The sequence below is a fragment of the Aristolochia californica genome, unplaced genomic scaffold (genome assembly GCF_029961685.1).
Source record: "Aristolochia californica isolate CCGP_79_NKW_82.1479 unplaced genomic scaffold, dmAriCali1.0.hap1 SCAF_1, whole genome shotgun sequence".
In the NCBI taxonomy this organism is placed as follows: domain Eukaryota; kingdom Viridiplantae; phylum Streptophyta; class Magnoliopsida; order Piperales; family Aristolochiaceae; genus Aristolochia; species Aristolochia californica.
In genome coordinates this window covers 27,534,215-27,540,636 of record NW_027181770.1, presented here as the reverse complement: position 1 = coordinate 27,540,636, position 6,422 = coordinate 27,534,215, and the positions used below count along the sequence as shown (strand labels likewise).

At 40.7% G+C, this 6,422-nt stretch overlaps 1 non-coding gene across 1 annotated transcript; it reads right to left on the bottom strand.

The window, feature by feature from the left end:
- Positions 1-682: 682 nt before the first annotated feature.
- On the bottom strand, positions 683-789 carry LOC137965219 (small nucleolar RNA R71). Its single transcript, XR_011116030.1, has one exon. It is a non-coding gene; the product is annotated as a small nucleolar RNA R71 (small nucleolar RNA).
- Between the last annotated feature and the right edge of the window lie 5,633 nt (positions 790-6,422).

The window sequence follows — 6,422 nt, the reverse complement described above, 5'->3', positions numbered from 1 at the left end:
CCACAATCTTAGGTTAGATTTATTTTATTTTATTTTATTTTTATTTATTTATTTTTTTCATAATTTTAGTTTGGTATTTTTTATGGAATTATTTTTATTTCTTCTAGTTAGTTCATATTTTTAGTAGTGAGTTTGTTAGCTTAATTTGATAGTTCATTTTGTTTCTTTTTGTGTTTTTATGCATGGGCGCCGCTCCCTAGGTGGACCATTAGCTCCCTTTGTTGAAGAGGTAGAACATATTTGTAGGAAAACACCCGAAGTCAAGTTAGGAGCTACCATGGCCAATCAGGGCGAACCATTATAGTTACCTGCAGCAGGTGACCGTAGAGCCCTGAGGGATTATTCTATCCCATCCCACTTCACATCACCTTCTTGCATTATATTGCCACCCACTACTGCCGCCAGTTATGAGTTGAAACCGGGTGTGATCCAACTCCTCCCTACATTCTATGGGTTGGAGAAGGAGGACCCATATTACCACATCAAGGAATTCTTAGATATTTGTGCAACTTTTAAATTCCAGAATTTCTCAGATGACTCTATCCGGTTAAGACTTTTTCCATTTTCACTTAAGGATAAGGCCAAGTCTTGGCTTAATTCCTTAGAGGTGGGCAGCATTACTTCATGGGACACATTAGTCATGAAATTTTTGTCCAAGTACTTTCCCATTCAGAGAACTACAGCCCTCAGGAGAGAAATCTCCAACTTTATGCAGCAGGAGGGTGAACACTTTTCTGAGGCTTGGGAGAAATGGAAGGATTTGATCCGTAGGTGTCCGCATCATGGGTTTGAGAAATGGCATTTAGTGCAATACTTTTATCAAGGTCTTACACCTCAGGTTAGATCCATGGTAGATGCAACGAGTGGTGGGAGTTTGATGGGTAAGAGTGCTAGTGAGGCGTGGGACTTCTTTGAAACGTTGAGTGATCAACAGTGCGGTTCATCATTTAATGTTGATAGGAGATCCCACGAAGCCAAAAGAGGGGGTCTTTACGAGGTTAGTGAAACACCCATGCTCATGGCCAAGATTGAAGGGTTGACTAGAAAAATTGATGCCCTTATGGTGTCCAAGAGTTCACCTTCTCCTAACCCATCTACTGTCTGTGCCATATGCTCTGGTTCATCTCATCCCACACAAATGTGTCCATCTAGTTCATCCTACCCAGAGCTCATTGAGGACTTGAATGCAGTCCAGAATTTTCATAGACCGAACCGGAATGATCCTTTTTCAGAAACATATAATCCGGGTTGGGCTAGGCACCCAAATTTCTCATGGTCCAAGGGCCCACAGGTTGGGGGTCCTCCAGGGTTTACTCAACCCCAAGCTCCACGCCCACACTTAACTCAACAACCATTGATTCCACAAAAACCTTCACTTGAGGATACACTTCAATTATTCATGCAGAATACACAGTCCTCCATTGCTAAACTTGAAATGCAAGTGAGTCAGTTGGCCAGCCACATGAGTGAACAAGCACAAAATAGACTCCCGAGTCAAACCATTCCTAACCCCAAAAGCACACATGAGAGTGAGTTGAGTTCCAAACCCCACCATGAGCAAGCCAAAGCCATAACCACCCTTAGGAGTGGTCGTGAGTTGAACAATGGGGTAGGGACCACTAAGTCTAAGGAGTCAAAGGATGACAATGGGGACACATCATTGAGTGAAGAACCTCCAAGTTCTCCACCAACAACAAAGCAGATCTCTAACCAAGTCCGATTATCTCCTTATCCGCAGAGGTTATCGGGCCCACCTAGGAAAGGAGATAGCATGCATGAAACATTGGAACTGTTTAGTAAGGTTCACATTAATATTCCACTTCTTGATGCTATTAGGCAAGTGCCTGCCTATGCCCGATTTTTGAAAGACCTTTGTACACAGAAGAGAAATTAACATGTTAACAAAAAGGTCTTTCTTACTGAGAATGTAAGCTCAATTCTGAAGCATAACACTCCTCCTAAAGTTAAAGATCCTAGATGTCCCACAATTTCATGTGTCATTGGTGAACATACCATCCAGAGAGCTCTTCTTGACTTAGGGGCAAGTGTGAATTTGCTTCCTTTCTTTGTGTGCCAGCAATTAAGTTTGGGGGAATTGAAGCCTACTCCCATCACACTTCAACTAGCTGACCATTCTGTCAAGATACCACAAGGAATAGTTGAAGATGTTTTGATAAAAGTGGACAAATTTCTGTTCCCGGTTGATTTCATTGTTCTTGATACAGAACCAGTAGTCAATGTGACCAACCAAATTCCTGTCATCCTAGGACGTCCCTTCTTAGCCACATCTAATGCTATCATTCATTGTAAAAGTGGTGAGTTGGAGTTGTCTTTTGGAAATTTTAAGGTCTCATTGAATGTATTTAATGTCGGGCACCACCCACTTGAGTCTGATGATCTGAGTCCTGCATTTAATATAGAAACTGTTATGCTTGATAACGAATCCACTCTTGAATCTTTTGAGTCTTGCATAACATCTTTAGACATGGACTATTTTGATGAGGAAACATATTTTTGAGAGCTTAATTCTTTACTCAATTCTGTACCTCTGTTGGAGGAAGCTTATGAGGTTATCACAACTGAACATCCACAGGATCTTCCTCTTGACTTGGACAAACCTCTTGAAACTTCCAAGCTAGACCTTAAGCCACTTCCTCCCACATTGAAGTATGCGTTCTTGGGACCCATGAACTCATTACCAATCATTATTTCCTCTTATTTGAGTACTGAGCAGGAGGAACAATTGACTGAAGTTTTACAAGCACACAGAGAGGCATTGGGGTGGACTCTTGATGCCTTAAAAGGGATTAGCCCCTCCATATGCATGCATCATATTCATTTGGAGGAGGGGACTAAAGCCTCACTTGAGATGCAACGTAGGTTAAATCCCCATATGCTAGAGGTTGTGAGAGAAGAAGTCATCAGGTTGCTTGTGATAGAAATCATTTACCCTATTTCCGATAGCACCTGAGTGAGTCCAATTCAAGTTGTCCCTAAGAAAGGGGGGATAACGATAATGAAAAATGAGAGTGGTGAATTGATTCCCACAAGAACTACCACCAAGTGGCGTGTCTGCATTGACTATAGAAAACTTAATTCCGCCACTAGGAAGGATCACTTCCCACTACCTTTCATTGATCAGGTACTAGAGCGATTGGCCAGCCACAATTTTTATTTCTTCTTAGATGGATACTCCGGCTACAATCAAATTCCCATTGCTCCAGAAGACCATGAAAAGACCACATTCACGTGTCCGTTTCGCACCTATGCTTACAGACGCATGCCTTTTGGTTTATGCAATGTGCCTGCCACTTTCCAACGGTGCATGATGAGTATCTTTTCTGACATGATTGGTGAATTTTTAGAGGTCTTTATGGATGACTTTTCTGTGTTTGACTCTAGTTTTGATACATGTCTGCACAATCTTTCACTCGTATTGTCCCGTTGCATTAAGTCCAATTTAGTCATGAATTGGGAAAAATGCCACTTCATGGTGAAAGAAGGAATTGTTTTAGGACATGTAGTGTCTGAGCGGGGTGTAGCAGTGGACAAAGCCAAGGTTGACCTAATTGCCAATCTGCCACCACCTACTTCTGTGAAGGGGGTGCATTCTTTCCTTGGTCATGCTGGGTTCTATAGGCGTTTCATTAAAGACTTTAGCAAAATTTCTCGTCCTTTGACGAATTTACTTGCTCAAGATGTTGCTTTCGCCTTTGATGATGCTTGTATTCATGCTTTTAAAACACTGAAGAAATGTTTGTCCACTGCACCCATTGTCCAACCCCCTATTTGGTCTTTGCCTTTTGAGTTGATGTGTGATGCCTCTGACTATGCATTGGGGGCTGTTTTGGGGCAAAAGACGGATAAAATGCCCTGTGTCATTCAATACGCTAGCCAAACTCTTCATGATGCTCAATTGAATTACACTACCACTGAGAAGGAGTTGCTAGCAGTTGTGTTTGCCTTGAACAAATTCAGATCATATCTGTTAGGGTCAAAGGTTATAGTGTTCATTGATCATTCTGCTTTGAAGTACTTATTATCCATCAAGGACACTAAACCTCACTTGATTAGATGGATCTTGCAATTGCAAGAATTTGACCTTGAGATTCAAGATAAGAAGGGTTGTGAGAATGTTGTTGCTGATCATCTATCTAGGAGCTGTGTAGTACTTTAGGAAGGATTCCTTCCTTTAAATGATTCCTTCCCTGATGAACAACTTCTCCAAGTATCCCAGTTGCCTTGGTTTGCTGACATAGTCAACTATCTTGTAACTCATAAGATTCCTGATTATTGGAGTAAACAAGATAGGTTGAAATTCTTTTCCCAAGTCAAACATTTTTTTTGGGATGACCCTTATTTGTTCAAGGTGTGTTCTGACCAAGTCATTAGGCGTTGTGTACATGAGCAAGACTTTTCCAACATTCTTGAATTTTGTCATTCCCACACATGTGGTGGACATTTTGGTGCTAGAAATACAGCGGCTAAAGTCTTGCAATGTGGTTTCTATTGGCCTTCATTATTTAGAGATGCCCATGATTTTTGTTAGGTGTGTGATAAATGCCAACGAACAGGTTGTTTGTCTAGGAAGAACATGATGCCTCTTAACCCCATTCTTATTGTTAAATTGTTTGATGTGTGGGGTATTGACTTCATGGGTCCTTTTCCTGTCTCGTTCGGCTATCTATACATCCTTGTTGCTGTTGAATATGTCTCTAAATGGATTGAAGCTATATCATGTAACACAAACGATCACAAAGTGGTGGTAAAGTTTTTAAAATAAAATATCTTTCATTGATTTGGTACCCCGAGAGCAATCATTAGTGATGGGGGATCTCATTTTTGTAACAGAGCATTTGAGTCCTTATTGAAGAAATATTCCATCACTCATCGGGTGTCCACTCCGTACCACCCGCAAACTTGTGGTCAAGTGGAAATCTCTAATAGGGAGATCAAATGGATTTTGGAGAAGTCGGTTCGCTTTGATAGGAAAGATTGGTCCACTCGATTGGACGATGCTTTATGGGCCTATCGAACCGCTTATAAGACTCCTATTGGGATGTCTCCATTTCGCCTAGTGTTTGGCAAAGCATGTCATCTACCTGTTGAGCTTGAGCATAGAGCTTATTGGGCCATTAAGGCTTTAAATTTTGATTTAACTCAAGCGGGCGAGGAGAGAAAGTTGCAATTGAATGCGTTGGAGGAGATACGTCATGATGCTTATGAGAATGCCAAATTGTATAAGAGCGAACAAAGCTTTTACATGATAAATCTATTTTTCACAAGTCTTTTACTGTTGGACAGAATGTTTGACTTTATAACTCACGATTGCATTTGTTTCCAGGGAAGCTAAGATCCAGGTGGTCCGATCCATTTGAAGTTACACAGGTGTTTCCTCATGGCGCTATTGAGATCTGCAATCACGGAGACGGGTCGATTTTCAAAGTTAACGGTCAGAGGCTCAAACCGTATCTTGAGAATGTCCCCACACCGGAGGAGGTGATGGTGATTTTCTTGTAGGAACCTGTCAATTCATCTTGAATGCGTCAGAGTCTTGCTTACGACTCTAAACTTAGCACATTGTGGGCAATCCCCACGTTTCTATCCCTTTGTACATTACATTTTTATTTTCATTTTATTTTTTTGGTTTATTCATACTCTCTTGCCGGCTGAGAGCATAAATGGTTCCGGTAGTCAATGACCAGACTTTTGGTCCCTAGTTTGAGAGGTCTGTACTCAAACAACCGTTCTGGGATTGACCAGTTCGATCTTGAAGTATTGAATGAAAACCTTATGGTGAGTAACTTAAGGACTTGTGTTTAGCGCGTGATTCCTGCTGCCTTCAATGGCCAGTCACACGGAGATTTCTTCAAAGTGTGATGTGGGATAGCGGTTTCATCTACGGATGATTACCTACGAGTACGGCTGATACGAGTAAATCTTCTTCGAGGGAGACTATGTATCATTCCTGGGGGTCTTTATTATTCTTTTTTTTTTGTAGTCGTTATAGTGTTTTAACTTTTCCCCATTGAGGACAATGTCAGGTTTAGGTTTGGGGGGCAATGACTCTTTTATGTCTTAGCAATAATTTTCTTTCGATTTTTGTTTGTGGTTTTCAAATTACTCCTCTTAGTATGTGGTTAACATTAGTAGAGTTAAAATAAGTTGCTCAAATGTGTTTCGAAAATGATCGTAAAACTGTGTAGAATATGCCTATTAGAAATCTGATATCATTTGTTGTGATCCATGAGAATTCAGTGGGATAACTTACTATTGCATTAGACTTGGAACTTAGTTGCAAAAGAGAACATGTAAATCTAGTGTTGATCTATGTTAGTCTGAATAGTCTTGTATGCCTGTTTGAACTCATTCCTTTTTATACCTAAGTGAAATTCCTTGTTGTAATGTATGAATGCAAATGG